Genomic DNA, 25960 nt, shown 5'->3' on the forward strand with positions numbered 1-25960 from the left:
AGAGTCGGCCACGACTGGCCCTAATGGTCAGGAGTCCCTTTACTTTTGCCTTAACTTAACATCAGGGGTGCCAACTTGAATAAATATTTTTCCTAATGTAGGAATTTTACCGAGCAATGCAATTTCTTATACATTATACAGTGGTACCGGGGGTTACATACGCTTCAGGTTACATACACTTCAGGTTACAGGCTCTGCTAACCCAGAAATTGTGCTTCAGGATGAGAACAGAAATTGTGCTTCGGCGGCAGCAGGAGGCCCCATTAGCTAAAGTGGTGCTTCAGGTTAAGAACAGTTTCAGGTTAAGTACAGACCTCCAGAACGAATTAAGTACTTAACCCGAGGTACCACTGTATAAAAATGGGGAACCTGTGGCCCTTCACATTTTGTCAAAACACAAGTTTTATCACCCCTAAACATTGGCCATGCTGGGAGTTGGAGGCCAACAGAAACTTCTCCATCTCTGCAAAATATTATTATAGTTTATACAATTCTAGTGGTTGGGAATAACCAGTGGAATTTGAAGCTATAGGGAACACCGAGTTACGACTGCTTTATCTCCTGATTTCTAAGGGTTCATATTACCAGTCCTGTGAATCTTCCTCCATTTGCTCGTCAAGGTGTGACAGAAGGCTTCTTCTTCCAAAGAGACCCGGGAACCTATGATCACAGGCAGTTTGGAGTCACTGCATCAGATAGGAGCAACTTCAGAGAGCGTCAAAGTCAGAAAGCACACAAAGCTTCTGTCAAATTGATGTACGCACACACAACCAGCCATAGGTGGAAAGGCACAAAGCTAAGTCTGCAAAATTCTATTTGAAGTGGGGAGAAAACTGAAATAAAAATGTGGAAATGAATAAACCAAAGGCATGTATCCCTAGCTACTCATACACCAGAGCTGTCAGTGAATTCCTCACTGTTGTTTTTTGATGCTGATGAGGGAGAGTTGGTTTTTACAATCTGAACCTTTCTTGTCTTCTCAGCAACATGACTTCTTCTTGTTCGAGAGTCATTAGGGAAAGTTCCAGTTCTGCAGGACTACCAATTTAATAAATTCAGCTAGTGGTAGGGCCTTGAGCTTTTATTGATTTAATTGGTAAATTAATCAACGAATGCTTTCATTGGTTGATCAAGGGGAATTGTAATCTGCAGAGTAAGTATGGGGACATATTAATTTTTTAAAGAGACATTTCTTTGGTGTGTTGTTATAATAGCATATCAAATATTAAAATAGCCTTGATTACACTGTTTTAAGTTCTTCCAGATTTCTTTTAAATAACTTTTAAAAATGTGCCTACACTGAGATCCTGGGTAATAAGAAAATTTATGAGTTGCTCAATTTAAAACCATATCATTAAGCAACTAAAAACTTTTTAGCATTTCGACATTTTAATTTATTTAAGTATTTTATTCCTGTCTTTCTTCCACAACAACCTATATGATTACAAATTCTGTTTGAAACTACTGAAGATCATCAACAACAGCTCACCTACTAAGAGCAATTCAAACAGTTTCCACTGGACACAGAGTAATATGATTATCAGTAAAGAATGAGGCATACAGGATGGATGTAGGATTCAGACTTTGGCTAAATCTAGTGCACAGTGGCTAAATCTAGTGCACAGTCCTAATTCTGCATCTGGAGCATAATCACAGAAAACCCTCTCTCTCTAACAGGCCTCTCCTGACTTCTGGAGATGAAGGTGCTCTGGGAAGTGCCTTGGCTTGAACTTCAAAGATGATGGGCAGGTTCAGAGAAGGTGATCCTCTAATATCTAAAGCCCAAGACATATCAGAGATGTTCAGCTTGCTTACCATCAGGCAAGTTCTCTGATTAAGGCCTGTGCAGATGAGGAGTGCTCATGGGAAATTATTCCAATGGCTAAAATGAGCCCAGGCAGATTTACTACTCCAAGGATCTATTTGGAAGGAGGCAGAGAGGGCAAAGAGAGGGCATGGTTCCTCCCCTGACCTGTTGACCTTTTAGAATCAAGGGACAAATGCCAAGAAATGAAAGATCAGAAATGAAGCAAAACATCTTTAAAAGTCCAGAATATTACTTTAATGGACATTTCACTTAGGCTACCATCCTGTGCACACTTGCCTGGGACTTGGACCTAATGAGCGCTTACTTTTAAATACATACATATAGATTTGAATTGTTAGGCTGCAATTCTATATCTATTCTATATCTATATCTATATCTATTTTGACCCCTAACGGTCAGGGGTACCTTTACCTTTTAAAGTCTTATTTAACTCAATGGGACTTACATACATAGGATTACATGGTCAAAACATAAACCCAGTGCTTTTTTGGGGGGGGGCACGCAGGGGTATGCATAACCCTAAACATTTTGAGAATCTTTGTACTTTTGTCCATTTACTTTATTTATTTTTCTCCATTTGAACTATGAAATGGTGATTTTCTTAAGTCAAAATGAGAGTACTCCTAAACATTTTTTAAAAGAAAAAAAGCACTGCATAAACCTATGATCAAAAGTATGGGGGGGTTAATTGTATGGCATGGTGGGGACAATTGTTTTGTGCGTCTGAAACCTTTGGTTGTGTGCACCCTGTAAGTTTGGTTAGGCTGTGAGGGAGGGCTAATCCCTACACAATATCACCTCTGCATTATTTGTACTAATGTGGTGCTTGTAACTGGACTATCCACCGAGTTTTACACTTCTTCAAATGTTATGACACAGTTCTCAGCAGTTTATATTAACCAAAATATCCATTTAAATATGTATTTTGTGAGAAGATGCACTTTTTATAGACACACATTTTGAGAAAATTAACAAACCAGTTGGAGGGGTGTGGTGATCTCCCGTTCTGTTATAGTACTTCAGGAGCCTCAGTGATTTATAGAAGGTTGGGAAACTGTTCTCAAAATATTTTCTCTCCCCTGCTTAACTTCCCTAAGTCTCCAATTACTAGAGTTTTCTTTTAAAAACAAAAATACCCAGTAGTTAAGAGGGGGCTGCTTCAAGGACACAATAGCATTATGGGCAAAAACATGAAGAACTTACACAGGCTAGAAATAGGCAGTCTTGGCCATCCCTAACTCTAACCACTCCAAAACACTGCCTTTTAGAGTTCCCACCAGGATATACAGAGCCTATGCATGTACATTTGTACCAGCATATTCGTATGAAATACACAAATAACAGAAATGGATAACTCTGTCAATTTGGCTCTTCTCTGTTTCTCATTTATTCCAGCCTTAAATTCACTTTGCAACTTTCCCACAACTGTGTGTGCGTGCGAGTGCTTATGTTTGAAGTCCTCAGGGAAATTCATGAGCATTCTAGTGTGCATTTCTCCCAATAGATGTGTTTTTTTATATGCATTTTCCTCTAATATAATGCATTCTTGCATGTTATATTTTTATGAATATATGTATTTTATGCACACTTTCCCAGCATTTATGCATTTTTGCACATTTTTTTTGTATGAAGAACCAAAATCACCCCACCATCAAAAGAAAACAAAAAACAAAACAGCATTGTAAAATTCAAAGAAGTGCAAATTTTGAAGTATAGCTGCATTTCAGTTCACCTATTGTTTCGGGAATTGGAAGTTAGGTAGGTTTGCATTCAAATGTAAACTGAAATGAATTGCTCCCCCATCTCTAATGGATAATTGACTGACCATGCAGAAGTCAGTAGCAGGGCAGAAGGCTTATCAGGAGCCCCGACAGCACCACAACCAGGAACAGGAATGTTTCCATTGACACAACAGTCCAGATTCCCCTGCACAACTACTGTCGCATTAGAGGAGCATATGTTCTTTTACTATTATATCTTTTGCAGCAGTCAAAAGGTTCACAATAAATCCTCTGTCCACTGATTGAACAGTCTTTTAAATAGCCCAGTAATGATACAATTGAGTCATGGCTAAGTTTATAGCTTATCTTTTTTTATATGTGCTCCCATAATGTTATATCTGAACTCTAAGATAAGTGATGGAAGTAGATTAAATGTTCTGCTGAAATCCCATCATGGTCCTTTAGAACGGCATGTCTATCCCCGTTCTATCTACTTTTGCCACTGTGCATATCTGATTTTATATTCAAATGTCAAATCAGAGTTGTAGGAGATCGGATGACACCCTACCATGCTGACTGATTTGTGGTATGTGCGTTTGTACATGAAAGATATTGGTATTATCGAGGGAAAGACTGAAAACAAAGTTAAAACTCTCATAACCCTTTTACATAAATCTGTAGTGCAACCACATTTGGAATTCTGTGCTCCCCCTTTAAAAAGGGAGAAATAATACAGTATTGTAGATTTGGAATAGGCACAGAAAGGGGCAATCAAAATACTGAAGTGGTTAGAATGCCTCCTTTCCGCTTCTGCTGTAGGTTGCAGCCTACAGAGGTGGTGGGCATATCAAGTCAATGAAATAACTCTCTAAGCAGGAATCAGCACCCTCGACAGTTCCCAGTGGCCCCTGCTGAACGGGCTATGATACTACTGTACCTCAATTCGCTTATGCATTACATTTACATACCACCTTTGTGTCAAGACCCCCAAGGCAGATTACAATTTTAAAGTACTAAAACAAATGATGCAAAATGTAAAGTTGATTACGGTGGCAGGGATGAGAAGCCCTGATGTTTTCTTTGCTTCCCTCCATCACTCTGTTCTCTCTTCTCACAAGACAAGTGGTGTCCATTAGTCAATAGGGAGCTGCACTCATCTGAGGCTTTATAAAGGCAGTTGACAAGATATTTTGCACATCAAGCTCTACCACCTTGAAGAGGCCAGCTATGTTTCTTAAAGGGCCCTTCCCTATTTCTGTATCTTTTGTCTTCTTCGAGTTCTATGTCATGAAAGGGTTACTGGGGCTTGCCCTGCGAGCATGAGAGTAGTGACTTCCTGTTGTGATATCACAGGAGCAACTTCTGAAGGTTCTCCTCTGAGGAATGTTGCCTGGACCTAGTCTTTATCCAAGCCCCTTTCAGGGCACTGGCGGGCTAGCAGATTCAGGGATCTTTGAGAATAGGTTAGAGTGTGTGTATTTTTAGAGTAGAAAAGGATTGTTTAGAAGAACACACAGAGAGATGTGTACAGCTAATGCATCAAGGGAGCACTTGGAGACACTCCCATCCCCAATATTTATGTACCTCCTGGTTCATCCCCCCTCTTGCCCACCCATCTGTCTGATCTAATATTTGAAAAGTGAGGGCATTGTACATAGGTCTGCAACACTGTCTGGAGCCCTGTTTGTGCAGGGCCCTTCATAGCATTGGAATACTATATAAGCAGGTATTCCTTTCCAATGTCTAACCTCTTCCACTCCCATGAAAAAATAAAATGAAATCCAATTGCTAGCTAAAGTGTGCTAGGAGCTTGGTGTTCAGCACTCATTTGCAGGGTGAGAATCTAGTGGTTCCAATGGAAAGATCAAGCCAGACTGTTTGTTACTATTTATTTGTGGTTTTATCTTGTATTTTTACCTTGTGAACTGCCCTGAGATCTTTTGATGAAGGGCGGTACATAAATCTAAAGAAGAACAACATCATCATCAACAACAAAACATGTAGCCCAAGACAACATAGCCAATGGACAGGGTTGAAGGGAGTTGGAATTCAACAACATTTGGAGAGCTGCAGGTTCCTCATATTTAACTTGGATCAGCAAGAAGAAACAGTAACAGAGTAGGGGGCTTCTGCCTCATTTATCAAGGCCTTATACTTCCATCAAAGCATCAAAATAAGAGGCCTGTTGTTTGAAGCTGCTCCCAAAATGGCCACTGGAACTCGCCAGGCATTTATATTGTCCCTAGAAGACTGCCAGCTAGGTACTGCTTTGTGAGAATAAAACAACAGAGTCATCTGTTCCACTTTGTGCTCTTAATAATTGAGATTTTAAAGCCTTGGTGGAATAGAAATGCATCTAAATAGTACATGCATTACTAATGTGAGGTAGTTAAAAAGGTGATGAATTGCTGCAGTGTTAAATCTGGAGACCATTGCCTGGAACTAAGGTTTATTATCTCAGAGGGTAGCTTGGCACTGCAAATTGGTGCAAGGTGAGCAATAGCTCTGTGGACCATTGAGCACCACGAAGAAAAATAAAGCATGGTGCAATGTCCACATACAGTATATAAACCACTCAGATAGCACAAATAGACCATTTCCAGTGCATGGAATAAGTAGCTTTGGATAATGAAAGGCCAGATAATGGCTTTGATTAAGTTTATACATAGAAATGGAGTTGGCTTTCCAGGACATCACTCCACATCTTTTTGTAGGTCTCAGCAGTAACCACATTTTGCTGATACCTAAAGGGACTTTTCCAAGAGATGATAAGAATGCCCTTTTGCCTCTGATATGTGTGTACGCACACACACACACACACAGCTGCTTGATCAGGCAATGGTCCATAATATGATGTGCTCTAAACCTTCACTGGCAGTTTTTCCAAGTCTTTCCCATCTCCACTACTAGAGGGACTTTCAACGACTGCGCCAAGGAATTTGACTAGAGACTTCGCAAGACTTACATGTCAAGAACTAGTGTGATCCAATATGAGAAATTTAAAAACCCAACTGAAATCAATGCACCTTGAACATGGCTTGGATCGCACATTCTTTGCCAATGAGTGATATCACCTCTGGATTATGTGTTTATTGCATTTTATTGTTTCTTGTTGCTTGGTGCCAGGTTTGAATTCAGGATCCAATCTTTAAAACAAAATCAAATATATAACTAATGTATTCATATGGCTATTACATCATGTAATAATGGAAACATACATGCATGTTTAATTTTAATGGTAGCTCTCAATTTATTTTAATAATACATAATTTAATTTCCTGTCTGTATGAAACAGAAGATTGTTAATGATCCAATGCTTCTTTTAATATCACACTTAATTGGTGTGTGCTGACAGGATAGTGACCAAAATGGGACCACTGTGAAAGAAGAGGGGAGGTATCAGCACACTTGGGGGAACTCCAAGTTTTGCAAGAGTGGAAAATCTGCAGGAGGGGAAACCTAGTCAATTCCTCACTCCTTCCTCCCCTCCCCCCAAAAAACTCAACCCAATGAGAATTGAGTAGACTCAGTTGCTACAAAATGTTAAGTGTGTTGTGGATGAGGATGGATGAATCTGTCCATTTCAATTTTCCTCCATTTCTCATTTTTCCACTCTTCAAATTTCCACATAGGGTTTTTTTTTTTTTAAGTCTTCATGAAGATTCACCAGCATTTTAGTTCAAAATTGTCCCAATATACACCAGCTTATATGCAACTTTACCTAACTTATACATTTGTGCAAAGCAAATTCCCCCTAATATAATGTATTTTAAATGTTATTTTCATTAATATATGCATTTTAATGTACACTTTCCCCTGGTATATGCATTTTGATTGCATGACTTGGCTGGAGAGCAATATCTGGAGGGGGTGGGAATTTTGAAGAATTGGCTGCGTTTCCGTTTGTGTTTGTTTTGTAGCCAAAATGAGGCAAGTGGGAAACAATAGAGACGTGTCAACATGTTCAGGGAAACCCCCTGGTTGACTGAAGGAGAAAAGTCTTTGGGGGAGGGGGATAACATAGCAAGGCAACTCCACCCCTCCTAAAAAAATAACCTAGCCCAATGAGGACTGAGCATATTCAGTGGCTGCAACTATTATTATTATTATTTTATTATTATTACAACTAATGCTATTTCAATCACCTACCACGTATATGTCTCAAGGCAATGTACACAATATAATAAAAACAGCTAAAAGAGAGAGTTAAAAACAGCACAGAAAATAACAGTAAGTGAATTTAAAAACAAAACAAGGAGACACCCATGGCAAGCACCTATTCCTCCAGCTGGCAAATGCTTGTTGGAACACAAATGCCTTCAATTGTTTCTGGAAAGCCCAGATAACGGGTGCCTGTCATAACTCTGCAGCAATACTGTTTCACAGAACAGGGGCAGCCACGCTAAAAGTCTGGCTCCAAAATACCGTTGTGGTTTATTTGGGGTGTGTGTGTGTGTGTGTGTGTGTGTGTGTGTGTGTGTGTGTGTAAAATGCAAAGTAGAAGTCAGAATAGAGTACTCTGGAAGTGGGTATGGCTGGCTGACTGGACTATTGAAACAGAATCACTCCAGGGAGGGCCACTTGATTTATCAGTTGCCAAGTTTGACCAGAAAACAACAGAATGCCCAGGGCACAGAGACACTCAGGAAAGGAAATAATTTGCCAAATGGAGGAAAAACATAATTTCTAAAATCCTAATGTTTGGATAAATTGAACAGTGTGGCACAGTGGTACCTCGGTTTACATACACTTCAGGTTACATACGCTTCAGGTTACAGACTCTGCTAACCCAAAAATAGTGCTTCAGGTTAAGAACTTTGCTTCAGGATGAGAACAGAAATCGGGCTCCAGCGGTGCGGCGGCAGCAGGAGGCCCCATTAGCTAAAGTGGTGCTTCAGGTTAAGAACAGTTTCAGGTTAAGAACGGACCTCCGGAACAAATTAAGTACTTAACCTGAGGTACCACTGTATTGCTACACAAGGTGGGAAGAAATGAAAAGAAGTGTACATGTCTGTGCAGAAAAATGTATCCAAGGCAACAAATGCAGAAGAACATTAGGATGCTAAGTTACAAAAAAACCCATACCCACACAATGACTTAAGAGCAATATGATACCACTTTAAACAGCCATAGCTTCCCCCAAAGAATTATGGGAGCTGTAGTTTTTTAAGGGTGCTTAGAGTTGTTAGGAGACCACGATTCTCCTCCCAGAGCAACAGTTCTCAGAATGGTTCAACCAACAATCCCTCTTCCTAGGGAATTCTGTAAATGATAGCTCTCAGCACCCATAACACACTACACCTCCCAGAATTCTAGGGAGGAAGCCATGGCTGTTTAAAGTGTTATGGTTCTGCTTTAAATGTATGGTGAGAATGTCGACAAAGTCAGGTCATCAGCCACCTGGTTCAGTATTGTCTACAATAGCAGCAGTTCCAGAGTTTCAGACAAGAGCCTTTTCCAGGCCTACTTAAAGATTCCAGGGGTTACACCTGGGATCTATTTTGTGCAAAGCATGTGCTCTACCACTGAGCTACAGTCCTGCATAAAGGCAAGAAAGGGGGAAAGGGTATCATTTTCTTGATGTTGTTTCTGTCCAGCATCAGACTTCCCGTCTAATGATTTCTCTGTTGGTTATCCCCTCAGCTTGCAGGACAAAACCAGGTGCGTCTTTTTCAAAGCGCTCGTTTTCAATAGGCTATAATAAGCTCCACTGAAGCTTTGCTTGTCTCAGGAAGAAACCCTGCCATCAGGCTTTTCAAATTTCATTTGGCCCTTTGCTGCAGAGAGTTTATAACCATAGTGGACCTCATAGTGGACCTCATTACGGCATGGGATAAATTGCTGTTTGCTTCCATTTTACAGCTGTGGAGTGAGCAGTGTCTCCTAAGCTTACTTAGTCAGAGGTAAGCCCTACTGATTTTACTAGACTTGCTCTCTAATAAGCATGCTTAGAAAAACCTTCAGAAGAATCCTTCTTTTCAAGCTCTCAACACACAAAGCTGCAGTTATTACTTCAATGTTTGAAGTATCATCAACTGCCATTAAATCATCCCTCACCATTGATCTCTAACCAATAATCCAACAGTGGGCATGAAGTTGGAGAGCCTACTGATTCTTGTCTATTGATGTAGAGTGGTTTGGGACCAGACTGGAAAGCACACCATCCCTGGACCTCATGTGTGAAGAAGCATATATGTAAAGCTGGCCTACTCCACTGGCCTCGGACATGCACACAGGAATGGACCATTCAAATGCTGCACATCACCTACAATTCAATGTGCCTTGGCCAAAAATGAGTGGTTGAGGTAGCATTTTAATGTTTAACATAAATCCTGTGGTTTTCACCTATGCACCTTGAACTGTACACACTATGGTGATGTAATGCTGGGTTGCGGGAGTATGAGGGCTTCTTCAGTTGAAGAGATGTAGTGATTTAGTGTGGAGTTCCTTTTAGGTCTTTGAAGACAGCTGGGAGTAACAGGAAGCTCCAGGGAGTTTGGTATATAAAAAAGATGGGTTGTAACAATGGGGAATCACTAGGCCTAGTTATTAAGTTTGCTATGATTGTTACTTCTTGGTTTAGAGTTAATTATTTGTGATTTACTTGGACATAGCATATACACAGGAAGCATTTGGACATTCCGTACCCACATGCGCAGAAAGGACAACCCTTTCATTCCCCTACACTCAGTGGATTGGACTGGAGTCCAATCCAGTCCATTGTGACCTCACTCTAAAAAAAAACATCAGACAATGAGTAAAGGCTATGAAGAAATATGCATCTTGCAGAATTAATAATCATACTTGGGAAAACAGAAACACCCAGTCTTTGTTGTTGGACTCAGTGCAGTGGCAAATCATTTGTGTTTATTTATGCATAAAACTGGAAGGAGGTTTTCCAACCTTTAAATCTTTCCTTGTCATTTTATGCCCCTGCTGTTAAATTTTTTGCTATGTTAATGTCATCCTGGGCTGGTAATATTTATTGCACCTAAATCAATGTTGGGACACCCAGAATACAGAGGGATCAAATCTACTTATTTCAAATCCAGTTTTATGATGGTTGAAGCTGACTTTATGAAAGTTGATAAATTTCATCTTGTAGGTTTCAATTTCTCATTCCCAACAGAGATATGGGGAGAATACATTGATACCGCATTTCAAATTGGCTAGATCAGAAGGAACAGCAGCTAAAATCCATTACAACCCAATTACATCCATCAGCTGAAGCTGTGTGCATTCACTCGTGAACATCAGCATTTAATCCATAAAGAGGAACTAATGAGAAATTTGAAAATGGAATCCACGCATCAGTAACTTTGGAGAGATTTTGCTGGGATTAATGAACTGCCAGAACATCGTCAACACACTGAAAAAACTATTCTCTCTAGGTTTGTTTACTGACCAAAACTTAAGAAAGGATTTTGTTTCTTTTTCCCTGCTCAACACATTTATACCTTGACATTTTTCTTTTTCTTTCCCTCCTCCTTAGCTTTTCTCCTTCCTTCCTTCCTTCCTTCCTTCCTTCCTTCCTTCCTTCCTTCCTTCCCTCTCCCCCTCTCTTTTCTTCCTCTCTTCCTCCCAATTTTACAAAATCCTGGTTATCAGCAAGCAAGCAAGAAAAAGATAAAATGAGGCTCCAATTCAGAAGCAGATATTTGTCTTCTGATAACACTCTCCCACCACACAAATAAACCTGCGGATACCTGCATGACTATCCCATGTTGCTCCTTCAGCTTACAGCCATTTACTAGCAGGTGGTTAGCGTGTCTACCTGTAATGTTACAGTCTGCTGGCGGGTGGGTGGGCGGCTAGAATAAAAGTGACTGAAGCAAAGTGTGGAACAGATATGCAGAGGTTCGAGCCAAATGCTTGCTGCATTCTCTGGTCAGCCCTAATAATGTAAAGTCAGATATAGGGGGCGGGTGAAAGCTGGCAAGATTTCATTCATGAATTTATAATGAATTGTCTTTGGAAGATGATGGATAATTCAGTGGGTCATCTAGGACACTGCTGGCTCTAAAAATCAGCACTGCTGATGGCTTGGGTTTCCATCACTAGAATCTGCATTATGTTTAAGTGGTGTATTTAAGGCAGTGTTGAATTTTTGTGGTACGTGTTCAGTTCAAAATTTGTGCTGAATGTTTAAAATTTTTGGTTCAAGTTGTAATCAAAATTAATGCAAAACCCTTAAACGTTGCAGTTGCTTCTGCCTGCATCTTTTGCCATGATTTCCTCTGTGCTCATCCCCTGTTGTATTTTATGCTGGCTCCCCTTAACTACTATTTTGAGTGGCCAGAGGAGTGGCCACTGCACTTTAGATAATTTTTTGGAAGAGCCTGGGGTGGGATTTTTGGATGTAATTATGACCCCTCCTCACCTTCCACCCATAATTTGGGCATTGAACACCTGTGCATTAAAAACAAGCAGATACATTACAACCAGATGTTATAAGGCAGGTTTGTTGAACTATGGACAGATCCACAACCTACAAAGAAACTTTAATTCATTATGTGTGTTGAGAAATGTAGCTTTCTTTTGGAGGGGGGCAGACTACAATTCCCATAATTCTTTAGGTGAAGCTACGTGATTTAAATGTGTGTTGTATGTACTTTAAAATGTATGGTGTGAGGTTACCCTGCATATTTTATATAGTCTTATATTATTGGAAGGTACCTTGTGAGAACTGGAACAGGTGTTCTTGTTCTCTCATGTGGACGAAAAATGAGAACACTTGTTTCTGCCAAAGGCTTTAATGCATAAGTCAGTTTGATACATAAGTCAAGTTATGAGGCATGGATTAAGCAGGTGCATCAGAGGCTAAGAAACATTGCTGAACATTAGCAAAGACATTGATCCAACACATGACATTCCTTTTGAAGCTCAGGGTGGGCAAAGCTAATTGTGTGGCAAATGGCTGGGTTCCTGAGACAGGGCAATTAAGTGGTGTCTCTTTCAGGTGGATTGGCTTTGTGAAGTTTGTTTGTGCCAGTGCTGGCATCACTGTGGGGATGAGACAGAATCAGAGCCAGATCATATCTCCTCTTTGATACCCCCTCCAAAAGCGAAACTGGAGGCCAGCCTCAAAGCGTGAGCTCTTGGCATCAGCGGATGATGGATGGAGTGCAGAGGGTGAAGGATCCCACCGCGGCACCCCAATTCTCATTGCTGACTTCACCAAAGCGACGCTGCACCACACTGGAGAAAAGCAGGGTCGTGCTATGCCGCCTGCCCACCTGAGCAGAGAGGAGCCCACCCAGGCGACATGGCACTTGGTGGGTGGAAACCAGGACCCCCTTGGCAGCGCCCCCAGCATGGCCTGGCGCAGCGCCCCCTCCCACAAGTGTTGTTTCCTCTGATGCTGGGAGAGGAGCACAAGACTGGGCTGCATTGGTTTTTCGACAGCAGTCAAATCCAAAACTAAAAACAAATGGCAATGCTTTGATGATTATATGACAAAATATTGCTCTAGAAAAGACATGCTAATATGCTTAGATTAAGAATGTAGATGCATCAAAACAATAAATTATTAATGACATATGTATGTATGTATGTATAGAGAAAATAAAAACAATCAGAATGCAATGATAAGGGTAAAATTGATTCTAGAGAAGATGAGTAGCGGTGGAGGGAAGCGAAACAGGGTGATGGGTTTATTTTATTTTATGTTTTTTCTTTTTCTTTTTTGGATATTGTATAATGATTTGATGTATAATTATTTAATGTTTCTTTTCTGTTATGTATTATTTCTCTTTTTAAAAAAATTAAATTGTATCATGGAAAATCTAAATAAAAAGACAAAAAAAGACAAAAAAAAACACTGGGCTGCATTGGGGGCATCTGCCAGGGTGCCTGCTTCATATCCCCTCAATAATCCATGCCCAAGGCCACAGCCCCACTGGCACCCCCTGTGCTACACTGCTGCTGGAGACAACTCTGTGACAGGAGGCTTTAGGCTTGGAACAGCCAACATCTTAGGGATAGAACACTTTTCTGACAGCCACCTCCCTGGGAACTGGCTTGATGTCCTTTATGCCAGCCTCAAACCAGTTGGGGATTTGTTGCTCTCTTTTGCCAAAAGAAGGGACGCGGGTGGCGCTGTGGGTTAAACCACAGAGCCTAGGACTTGCCGATCAGAAAGTCGGTGGTTCAAATCCCCATGATGGGGTAAGTTCCCCTTGCTTGGTCCCTGCTCCTGCCAACCCAGCAGTTCAAAAGCACGTCAATGTGCAAGTAGATAATAAATAGGTACCTCTCCAGCGGGAAGGTAAACAGTGTTTCCGTGCACTGCTCTGGTTCGCTTAGTCATGCTGGCCACATGACCCGGAAGCTGTACGCCGGCTCCCTTGGCCAATAAAGTGAGATGAGCGCCGCAACCCCAGAGTCGGTCACACCTGGACCTAACGGTCAGGGGTCCCTTTACCTTTGCCAAAAGAGGACATAGCTGTGTTGCAGGTTGCCTCTGTGATGTAGTTTCACCTCGCTTCAACACTGTTTCTGGGGCAGTTCAGTAGTGCTTGTTTGATAGAATCAGAGAAGTGTTCATAAAGTTCATAAAGTCATTTGAGGGATCCCTGGATCTCAAACCTAAGAAGAGCCCTGCTAGATCCTGTTTCCCATAGCGGACAACCAGGTGTCCTTCAAAGAGCCCAGAACCAGAACAGCCCTTTTTCATTGTCCCCTTCCTCTGCGGCTGGTGGTAGTATACAGCCATCACATCTAGTAGCCACTGACAGATATATATCCTTCAGGAATTTTTCACATCTCCTTTTAATGCTATGTATGTTGGCAGTAACAAACACCATAGTTTTACTGGGAAGTACTTGCTTTTGCCTATCCTGAAGCTCCCGCCATCCATGCTCTAGTTATTTCTGATTGAAATGGTTGTAATGTTTTCTCCCAACACTGACCATCAATCTTCTTGTTTCCATTCAAAAGACTGCAGAGAATATAATCTTATTGGTGCGTTATTGGACTATGTTTCTGCTCTTCTATACTCACTTCATTGGCTGTCTGTTAACTCTAGAATACGTCATAAGTTTCTTGTCTTCACATTTCAAGCTCTTCATGGTCAAGGTCCTTCCTCTCCCACAGCCTTGGCATCCCCTTATAGGCCTAGTCATTCTCTTTGTTCTTCTAATTCCATGCTTCTTACCCAATTCAAGGTTTGTTTGTTGCTGTTCTTTATCACATCTTTATCCTTTTTCTCTTGCTGCTCTGTATGGTTGGACTCACCCTGGGATACATTTGCTGTCTGTCCCCTCACTTCATATGTTTAAATCTTTTTGGAAAACTTACTTTTTTTCACAGGCCTCTGGGTCTGGTTAGCTAGTTTTATTATCCTAAATGTAATGGCGTTTTTAACTGTTGATTTTTACTGTATTGTTTATATTTGTTGTTTTAGACTGTAGACTCTTCAGAGTAGAACTTCTTATTTCAGTTGTGTACAGAACCATGTACATTAATGGCACTATGGCAATAAATGGTAGTAATTCAGCTTCATGCATATTCTCTGCAAAAATAATAATGCACATTTCTCTCTATGTATGTCTCTGTCTCTCTCTCACACACATACCACATATAGATTTTTCCCTTACATCAATGCTTATGATTCTAAAGATGCAGTGTTGGTTGTGGGGAGCCCCACCTGGGCTTTGTGGTCATTCCTTCTCAGTGCTCACAACCCCCCCCCCAGGCTTTGCAAGCACCAGAAAATCCAGATCATTTTTTGAGGCAAACACAGATGTGTTTGGCCATCCCTCACTGAAGTTATATTGCCCAGCCCCTCCCATCCCACCCCAAAAATGAGAGCCAACACTTGGTGCAAGCCTGTCTGTATTAGTTATATACAATGCATCTGAGCTTAACATGCCTTTGTCTAGCTGTTGCACAATATAGCATAACATATGTTGATCTACCTGACTCACAGTTGAGCATTCCTGCGTGGGTCTGCTGAACCCCTAAACTAATTTGCAATCTGAGCTCACTTGAGCTGATTTAATATCATGATTTAATATAATCTCTGATGCAGGTATGGCACATCAACTAGGCTGGAAGGTGGGGGGAGGGGAAACCTTTTCTTAACAGCAGCATAATGATATTTCTTTGCAAGAATAACTCACCTATGTATTCAAGCAGCACAGCAAGTATTCTACATGCAGACATAACTGACAGGTAACTCCTCCAAGATCCCCTTTGCCCTTGCCTCTCTTTCAACAGGACTGACAGTTGCAGGCAGAGAAGAGAGGGTTGTCTGTGGGCAGGGGAAAACCTACAAGCTAGAGATGAAGTAGCAAAACTTAATGGACACAAAGACATCTTGAAAAAGGGAAGGGGGCGGGGGAGAAAGCTAAAGCAATGCAAAGCTTGAGATTTACTGTACGCAAAAGTTTTCCGCAGAAGCGTTTTGTCCAACATAGTAAAAATGAAGGCGAGAGAGGAAAAGTGATAGGATGCAGAGTGCACACAAACATCAAAATAAAATTGAATAAATTACAACACATACAAAATGACAATACTTTCACCTCCTCTCTGCCCGACCCCTCGCAGCCCCTAGATCTATTTCAGGGTCTCCAACCCTCTGGAGCAGACTGGGGGACAGTGCCAGGCAAATGAGTAGGTGAGAAGGGTTGGAATCCTTGAACTGATGGAACAAGTTGGTTGAACACTGTCCTAATTCAGTAGGATAGAATAGTAAACTGAAAAGGGGTGGAATTTAGGGTGGAAAGACCCTGTTCAGCTATCAAGTTCATGGGTAGCCTTAGGCCAGTCACTAAGCCTAGTCTATCTCACAGGTTTATTATTTCGTAAGAAGGAAGAGTGCCCCCTACACCCATGCATATGGTGAGGTAACCATGCAGGTGATTTCATTTTGTTTGCTCTGAAATAGTACAGTATTCCCCTTCTCTCCCTCCATTGCATTATGGGAACAAATGGTATTTCAGGTCCTAATCCATATAGGCCTTAGGTTTCGGGCTTAGTCCTCCTTCCATGTTGAAACTAAGCCTAAGGGGCTGTGCCAAAGGCTGAATGAAAAAGGTATTTGAAAGATAAGAGAGAGGGAGACAGTATCACTAAATAGTTATTGGAGGCGTTTCCAGGCATCAAATGCTAGCACATGTTTGGCTATGCTATCATTAGGACAGTTTTTAGGGATTCCAAATCTAGAATTAAATTTGAATTTTAAAGTAGGTATTATGATTTCTAGGGGCTGGACTGTGCAGCAATATTCAAACATTTGTAAGAAAATTCAAACTAAAAAAAAACTGGGTTTCTGCCTGAAGAGTAGCTTCCCGGAGGGCACATCTGATCTCTTTAATTAAAAGCAAACAGAGCTCAGAAAAGCACAGGTTTTGAATTCAAGCATCTCATGTAGTTATATTCATTTTTATTACATAGGTTTATAAACATTGTTTACTGCATCCCACCTCCAAAAAACATGAGGGTGGTGACTATCGAGTCTTCTTGGGTGTCTGGGCAATATGCCTTCTCTGTAATGGCCCCCTGTGACCAGCTTCCCTACCCATGGTCACCCAGAACAAAGAGAGACCAAGCAAAGGAGCCATAGGCTGCTGGAGAAGGAAATTGGGGAGGAGCCGTAGAGAGTGCCAATCAGGTTGAGAGACAAAAAAATCCTTTCTGGACCTGTCACCAGAGACTCAAGATCGCTTAGTGAAGGATCTAAACCAAGGGTGAGTGGACAGAAAGCTCTCAAGGCAAAATGGCCCTGAGCTCCAGGGGAAGCAGACTTACATAGCCTTTCCCCTCCGCTTTGCAAAGGCTCATGGGAAACTCACACCAACAAGATACTGGACAAAACCTTGCCCAGTATTTTATTGAAATCTAAGGGCCAGAGTGCTGGTGGGCAAAGGTGTCTTGCACTTAGAAGAATAAGAAGAAGAGTTTGGACTTGATATCCCACATTTCCCGCCCCTTAAGGAGCCTCAAAGTGGCTAACAATTTCCTTTCCCTCCCTCCCCCCACAACAAACACTCTGTGAGGTGAGTGGGGCTGAGAGACTTCAAAGAAGTGTGACCAGCCCAAGGTCACCCAGCAGCTGCATGCGGAGGAGCGGGGAAGCGAACCCGGTTCACCAGATTACGAGTCCACCACTCTTAAACACTACACCACACTGGCTCCCACTGGGCACAGAACCAGGCTTCTCAGCAGGCTTGTATAGAGTGGCACTGTAAGACACAATATCTGAAAAGGGAAAAAAGTCACAAAATTCTGTGATGCCTCTCTTCTCCTTCCCACCCCCCTCCGGAAAAAACCCTCAAGCTGAACAAAAGATATTGGATAAAGCAAGAAGAACATCATTATAAAGAGGGATAAACATTTCCACAGCTGCTTGAGAGAATTACATGAGGCCATTTCCTAGAGTCCCTGTGGGTATAAGCGGAAATATTTTCCTTTTTTTCTTTCTTTCATTTCTTTCTCTTCTTTTTCTGTTTAACAAAATAACAGCTAGAAAAAACAATCCCAAACAATTACTATTATGTTCCTTTCAACACAGTCAGCCACTTTGCTATCATGGGGTATTTAAATCTCTGCACTGGTTGTGATCAAAGTCAATCCATTCTGTTTATCCCTTTCTTTGCTTTCCCTTTGCTGCAATTCATATATGCGAGGAGTCCTGAAATGCCTGGCAAGCCGAGGGAGAGGAAGGCTTTCACAATGAGGAGCACAATGAATCAGATTTAAACAAAGTTGTCATACAACATTAAAAATAAAGCCACTGCAGTTGTTCCTCAAACAATAGGAATACTTGACCAGCACTCTGAATTTTGTTTCCGCAACAATGGAAGAAATGCAAGACTGACTTTAACATGCAGCCCAGGCACATGGGGTTTTACATCCATTTTACACGCAAGAGAACTTTAACTCTGTAGGTGCCTCTTGGAGTTTTCCTTTTCGCCTCGTAGGGCTGTTGAAACCAATGGGATGGATTCAGTGGTGCCTAGCAGTGCTAAAGACCACATCTGACCCTCTGCTGGCTGCTGTCCCTTTACCCTGAGATGCAACAGTGCTGAAAGGTAGGCTTGAAGACAGTGCAGGAGTGCTGGCTAGCACAGAATGTGATGATGCAGCTTTATGATTAACCTAAGGTTACCAGATTTTTTTCAATGAATCCGGGGATACGTTTCAACTTCCTACTAAATAGATGGACTTCCTACTAAATAGATGGATTTTGTCAGGGGACTGATTTGTAAATCTGGGGACTGTCCCCGGGAAACAGGGACATCTGGTAACCTTAGATTAACCCTTTTACACCAGGTACTTGGCTCAGAGCACAAGCTTGCATCCAGAATATTGTGCTAGCAGTGGGACGCAGGTGGCGCTGTGGTCTAAACCACTGAGCCTCTTGGGCTTGCTGATCAGAAGGTTCTTGGTTCGAGTCCCCACAATGGGGTGAGTTCCCATTGCTCTGACCCAGCTCCTGCCAACCAAGCAGTTTGAAAGCATGCCAGTGCAAGTAGATAAATAGGTACTGCTGTGGCGGGAAGGTAAATGGTATTTCTATGCACTCTGGCTTCCATCACAGTGTCCCATTACACCAGAAGCAGTTTAGTCATGCTGGCCACACAACCCAGAAAGCTGTCTGCGGACAAACGCCTGCTCCCTCGGCTTGAAAGCGAGATGAGCACCACACCCCATAGTCGCCTTTGACTAAACCATCCAGGAGTCCTTTATCTATTTTGCTAGGGCTGGGACAAGTCTGGGAAAGACCCCAACCAAACTCCTTGCAATGATGAAACAGGTAAAAACCTTTCCGTATGGAAGAGGGCAGTCTGGTGGAACAGATTTCAGTTTCAGTTGTGGTGTTCAGTTGTTCAATTTCAGTTGTGGTGAGTACTTGGCTGCTCTCTTCGTGTGCGGGGTGGCCCCACAAGAGTTTCTCCAGTCTGCAAATGTTCCCATGGGCCCCCAAAGGTCTCATCAGTTACATTGGATTGGCATGAAAGCAATACGCTTTGGCTACGTACAGTTTCCTTTCCACCTGAATGAACTTTATTACAGTCACAGACCAGGATAAAAAACAAATAAACATATAAATAAAATAGCAGTTAGGATTTTTTTAACTGATAAATGTTGGAGCAAATAAGGACAAAGAAACAAGCATAGGATAAAACATCTGAATAAAATACAAGATTAAACACGGATAATGGATGGATAAAAACTGATAATTAGAACAGATAAAAACTAAAAACAAATAAAAACATGCAGTTAAAACAACTGTAAGAGTGTAAAAACTAAAAGACTTGCAGAGGCTGCAGAGTAGAAGCCTCTGAAATAGAGGACACTCACAGCATTAGAAACTGATGTGCAAATATGGTTAAAACAGACAATTAAAACAATGTACAACATTAGATTTAGAAACAATGTGCAACAATAAACTATCCCAGGGAGTTGACTCAGAGTCACCTTATTCTACATCCTGGGTTACCAGGGCCTAACATGCTTTAATTCCAAAGGCTTGCACCAGGAAGAAAGAGCTGCAGCCAAATACATTTATTCTGAATAAAGTGTTTGGCTGATCTTTGGTACTTAGGAATCATGTACAGCTATTTTTCAGCACACTAGATTCTTCTGAATCAACTGGGAGAATCCCTTGGGGCATGACATCCTCTGTGTTAAACCAAGGACAGTAATGTTCATTTCAGTCATTTAGATTATAACAGTAGAAAATGTCCTACAGGTGAATGTTTTCTCACCAACAATGCTTCTGTTATCATTGCCTGCTTGAGGCTTAAGCCTTCCTAATGTGTTTTGCTTTGGAGAGCAACTAGTCCAACTTACCTGCTGATTCTCTGAAGCAAAGCGAAAATTTGTCTTGATGAGACTTGATAGCAAAGGCTTGCTAGACATAATCTCCCCAATCAAGTTGTTCCAGCCAGAAATACAGAGCTTGATCTTAGTCGTTATTGCAAAATTAGCGAGAAAGCAACAGATGAATGGGACTAGGAAATGCCAGCTTATTAAGCAGGGAGTGAGCTGTGAACAGATGTTGCAGATTAAAGTCTGCCTTATACCCTGGTGATTGTGAATCTGCTCTTTATGCCAAGAACAGTTTGCAAGTTCTGAGTCTACTGTAAAGACTGCGAGCTTTTGTTCAAAGCCTTGTGGTTGTTGCTAAGTTTCTAGCTGTCCTGGGAAATGTGAAACAATGGCTAGAAAAGTCAAGGGCGGGTGGAGAAGAAAAGTGGCACTGGCATGTAAAGACCTATGAGAAATAATAAGTATGGACTTCACTCCCGCAAGGTGCTGTGGTGGCCACTTAAGAAGAGGGAAGACTACACAAATTAATGGCTGTCACTAAGCATGATGGTCATGTTCTACCTCCACTGTTGGAGGCAGGTGTGCTGGTTTCTCCCCCACAATGGGGGTGCCTCGCGCATGTGTGTGATGTTCCATGATGCAACACGGCTCAATGTGGCATGCACATGGCACAGCGGGGCCCATCAGGCCCTCCCACAGCTGCAACAAGCCCCAATGGGCCCTCCAAAAGGCTCAACAGGCCTTTTGGAGGGTGCAATGGGCCCCTCTGGGACTTGGCATGTGGTGTGATGCATTGAGTTGCTTGGCCGGGCACTTACAGTGAAATTTTTGTGGGTGCCTCGGCCCCCAGGAGCCCCCAGAGATGGTGCCTATGGCTTGAGGCAGTATGCCCCTAAATGCCAGCTAGTAAAGGGACCCTTGACCATTAGGTCCAGTCGTGACCGACTCTGGGGTTGCGGCGCTCATCTCGCTTTATTGGCTGAGGGAGCCGGCGTACAGCTTCTGGGCCATGTGGCCAGCATGACTAAGCCGCTTCTGGCGAAGCAGAGCAGCGCACGGAAACACTGTTTACCTTCCCGCCGGAGCGGTACCTATTTATCTACTTGCACTTTCATGTACTTTCAAACTGCTAGGTGGGCAGGAGCTGGGACCAAGCAACGGGAGCTCACCCCGTCGTGGGGATTCGAACTGCCGACCTTCTGATTGGCAAGTCCTAGGCTCTGTGGTTTAACCCACAGCGCCACCCGTGTACCTGTGAGTCAAAAGTGTGTAGAATGCTGTCAGAGACAGGTTCTGATTGTGGGTTTCTGAAAGGCCACTGTGAGAACAGGATGCTAGACTAGATGGGCTACAGGCCTGATCAAGCAGGATGTTCTTATGCATACAAAAAAGGTGCTGTACCACTGAGCTACAGTCCTACATCCAAAATGTTTGTGTAGCATGTCAGGATGCCCATTGAAATATTAAAAACAAAGGGAAGGTGTTTTTGGTAACAGGCATCAGCCTGAGCATGTCCTTGCATTCAGGGTACTCATGTCATGAATGCTTCCTGCCACACTGATGTGTACCAGCATGCATACCCTCCAACATTTCTCCAAAGAAAATAGGGACATCCCATTCCATAATGATAATTTTACTATTTATACCCCACACAACTTACTGGGTTGCCCCAGCAACTCTGGGCAGCTTCCAACATATATAAAAACATAATAAAACATTTTTTTAAAAACCTTCCCTATACAGGATTACCTTCAGACAGCTCAGGAGATGAATAACTCCATACACTGCAACATTTCTCCAATGAAAGTAGGGACATCCTAAGAAAAAACCCCGGGACATCCTGTAATCAAATCAGAAACCAGAACGGCTTTTCTAATTCAGGGACATCCCTGGAAAATAGGGACAGTTGGAGGGTCTGAGCATGTACTACTCTGTGGGCATAAATATTTGAGGGTCACCAGGCTGGAGACCCTCCAGATGTAGGCCCCCCAAACTGATCCTAATGGTGCCTAGGTCAGGTTCTGTCCTTAACAGAGATGCTGGTTGTCAGTATGCACAAACTCAGCATTCAAAACAAAGCAAAATTAGAATCATGTACTTATTACTCTGTATAACCATGTTTTCTTTCTATTCCCCTATATGTGTCTACACCTTGCTGAAAAATAAGACAGTACATCCAGATATATATATTTTTAAGAACAAGCTTTTACAGATGAGAATAGACAAGCGCTCCAAAAATACCCCCCCCACTTGCTTTGTCTTTCAAAATGACTCATGAAATAGGATGTCCGTAACTACTGAGCCCCAAACCTACTGTGGGGGCTGACAAGGAGTATTGTAAGGCAAAGGCAGGCAAAACAGCAATAAAAATATTTTTTCAAAAGCCACAGGCTTCAATGAACATCACTCAATAATATGAGCCTATCAGCCATCCCATAAATATTTGCTTCTCCTGACATCTGAGTTACTGACTTCTGAAAAAAGAAAAATCAGAAAGAAAAAAGGGGGAGGGTACAGAACTCTGTCCATGGATTTCCCTAAGAGATAAATTTCTGTTGGTAGAGAGAGATCCCTCCCTGTTGATCTCAAAGGGTGCTGCCTTTTCCCTGTACTCATATGGACAGTTTAATCTACCATAGTATACAATGACAGGCAATTTAAACAACAACAACAATAACAACAACTGGCTGTTGCTTATGACCTGCCTTATTGTGAGCTTCCCCCTTCTAAGCCATTGGCTGAAATGCTGTGATGTCATGGAACATTTATGGACACTAACCACTCAGGGAATGTAGTCAGTCATAGAATCCTGGCATACCAGGCAAGTGTTATGCATCACATTTCATCCTTTTTGCACCTTTAGAGAGGCCAAGTGTTTTACTAGCTTCCTTCTCTGAAGCTTGACCATCTTTAAGAAAAGAAACAGCAAAATAACAACTCTTGTAAAGATCAAGTTGTTTATCAGAACATCCATTATTTGGGTTTTATTGGAACATCTACTATTTCCCCCCCGCAAAATCATGGGTCTGTCATAAAGACCTCCATAAATCACAATCTAAGAACAGCTCCTTAACTACCTACTGTTTTCTTTTCAAATACCTATTGTTAATCTTCCTGACAGTTCTGACACTTGTATTGTGGAGACGTTGTATGCCACATGTTGCAGGCTGATGAAAGTGTCAAGCAAAAGAATTCAGACAGAGAACTCATAGCATGCACTTACATTCATATATATATATATATATATATATATATATATATATATGCGCATAAAAATGCTTATTGCTTAAGGGATAAGGCATGAACAGTGCAAATACACAAATTCAAATGACATCATGCCCCATTTAAACATAAATATGTACAACGGTAAGCATGCATGGCAGCCCATAAAATAATTCTGTGCTAAGACACAACCCACGAAAGGTTCAATTTATACAGTGGTACCTCGGGTTAAGAACTTAATTCATTCTGGAGGTCCATTCTTAACTCGAAACTGTTCTTAACCTGAGCTACAACTTTAGGTAATAGGGCCTCCCACTGCCACTGCGTTGCTGCCACGCAAAGTTCTTAACCCTGAAGCAAAGTTCTTAACCCGAGGTACTATTTCTGGGTTAGCGGAGTGTGTAACCTGAAGCGGCTGTAACCTGAAGCATCTGTAGCCTGAGGTACCACTGTATTGGCACAACTCTCCTCTTCCTCCCTCCTGCAATGGTAGGTTGAGCTGATCCTTCAGTCCCCAGGCACAGCGGGGACCAGAATATCACATGTCCCAGTTTCAGGGGTATTGTTATTCCTATTTGAAAGTATCTCCTGCCCTTCCTCTTGAAGGAGCCGGGGTAGAAAACACATCAAATTCATTCATATGCGCATTCTAAAAACAGTTAAGAATGTTTTTGTTGTTTTTTTAAAAAAGCCAGCTAGAAACATTCTCAGTCACAATCCCATGTTTACCAGGAACAGTATCTTTGAGTCATCAAGTGCCTGGATAAACAGGAATATTCTTAGATTCCTCTTGAAAGTCAGTAAAGAGGGAGACATATGAACCCCACCAAGGACACCTCCTTGGTTCCATAAATGGGGAACTTCCACTGAGAATCCCCTTTCAATAGCATCTTTGACAGATTCCAGACCACCAACCAAGCCTTACCAGCCAATCATAGGCTCCAAGGTGGTTGATATTGAAGAAGGTACTTTGTAAGCTACTTTAGCCCTCCAAGCTGAATTACAGCTTCCATCATCCCTGGTTATTGACCATGCTTGATGACCAAGCTGATGATGCTTTCTTCCAATTAGTTGTAAATAAAATAGCTGTCTACAAGGGATCCGTGAGTAAAAGAGGATAAGTTGGAGTCTCCTGAGAAGCTAGGGTAACTCCACACCGGCCTCTCCATCTAGCATTCATTTATGCTCATATAAATGTCAGCATTAAATTACTACTTCACTCCTGCACTGTTTGTACAACAGCCACTTCAATGCCCGATTAAATTATTTATTATTAGTGGTGCTACTGCAATTGTTAAGCATAATATCTCACCTTATCTGCAAATGTTCAGGGTAGCTTACAAAACAGATAAAAACAACAACATAAAATTTCAGAATCTGATAAAAAGAGCAATAAAGCATCCATAATAACAGAGGATATGCAGTACCAACATCAAGAATCATAAATCATCCTGAAATGGCTGTTTCACTACAACTGCTGTTTCTCTCTGCTTGCTCTCCACACTGTGAACAAGAGGGTTGCTTTTTCATGTATGGGAGATGAATTTTGTCGGAAGGGCGGTAGGATCAATCTTACTAGTTCTTTCTTGCCCAGGAAGATTGAAAGAGTCCCTCTCCTCTAAAACCTGAATTGTCTCTTTCAAGAGACAGCAGCAAATTCATATTGCTATATTAGTAAAGTCCTACACAGCTGGAGAGAACCAGCACAAATGTATGCCTAGCAAACCACTACATTCCAGAATGCCATGTTATAACAAACAGTTTTCATGGTGTGCTATACATGCACCTCAGAAGGTGGTGGATTCTCCTTCATTGGTGTTTTGTTTTATTTAAAAAAGCACAGAGGTTGGTTAGCCATCTGTCAAGGATTCTGTAGATGTGATTCTTTCAGGGGGTTGGACTAGATCCCTTCCACTGGGATCCACTGGGATCCCTTCCAACTCAACAGTTTCATGATTCTATAACCTCTTATGGATTCTAGAGTATTACTATTACTACTACTATTATTAATTTGTTAGTTGCTTTCCTCAGTAGAGAGACACAAAGTGACATTCAAACCAATGAAACAAACAAAATAAATAAAAAGGCAAGGAGGTGGAAGATGAGTCTTACAGATTCTACCCAACTAAAAGAGGTCACAGATCTCTGAAAGGTTTCATATTAAGGGCCAATGGCTTGGCCAAAGAGAAAGACGTTTACCTGGTGCCTGAAAAAAAGGTCTGGCAACGCTTCTGCCAATAATGGACTGGAGTTCTGCTATTCTCTTTCTCTACATCTATCAAGCTCTTGTGGATTTCTCTCTCTCTCTCTCTCTCTCTCTCTCTCTCTCTCTCTCTCTCTCTCTCCTTCCCTCCCTCCCTCCCTCCCTCTCCCCCCTTCACACACAATAAGTTCTTCAAAGGGCTTAAAA

The 25960-nt window shown here is 41.8% G+C and overlaps 2 long non-coding RNA genes across 5 annotated transcripts in view; both read left to right on the forward strand.

Annotated features, from left to right (window-relative positions):
• Positions 1-25960, forward strand: part of LOC309331316 — a 460753-nt gene that overhangs the window by 332092 nt on the left and 102701 nt on the right. The gene's annotated exons all lie outside the window — the stretch shown is intronic.
• LOC309331664 lies at positions 8832-11260 on the forward strand. Of its 4 annotated transcripts, none has more exons than XR_014151937.1 (4): positions 8832-9097; positions 9193-9210; positions 9412-9452; positions 10655-11260. It is a non-coding gene; the product is annotated as an uncharacterized lncRNA (long non-coding RNA). The 4 variants fall into 4 exon arrangements; XR_014151938.1 differs by having other exon boundaries at positions 10679-11260; XR_014151936.1 differs by having other exon boundaries at positions 9193-9452; positions 10679-11260.

Source organism: Podarcis erhardii (assembly GCF_964252035.2).
Source record: "Podarcis erhardii genome assembly, chromosome: 16".
Classification (NCBI taxonomy): Eukaryota; Metazoa; Chordata; class Lepidosauria; order Squamata; family Lacertidae; genus Podarcis; species Podarcis erhardii.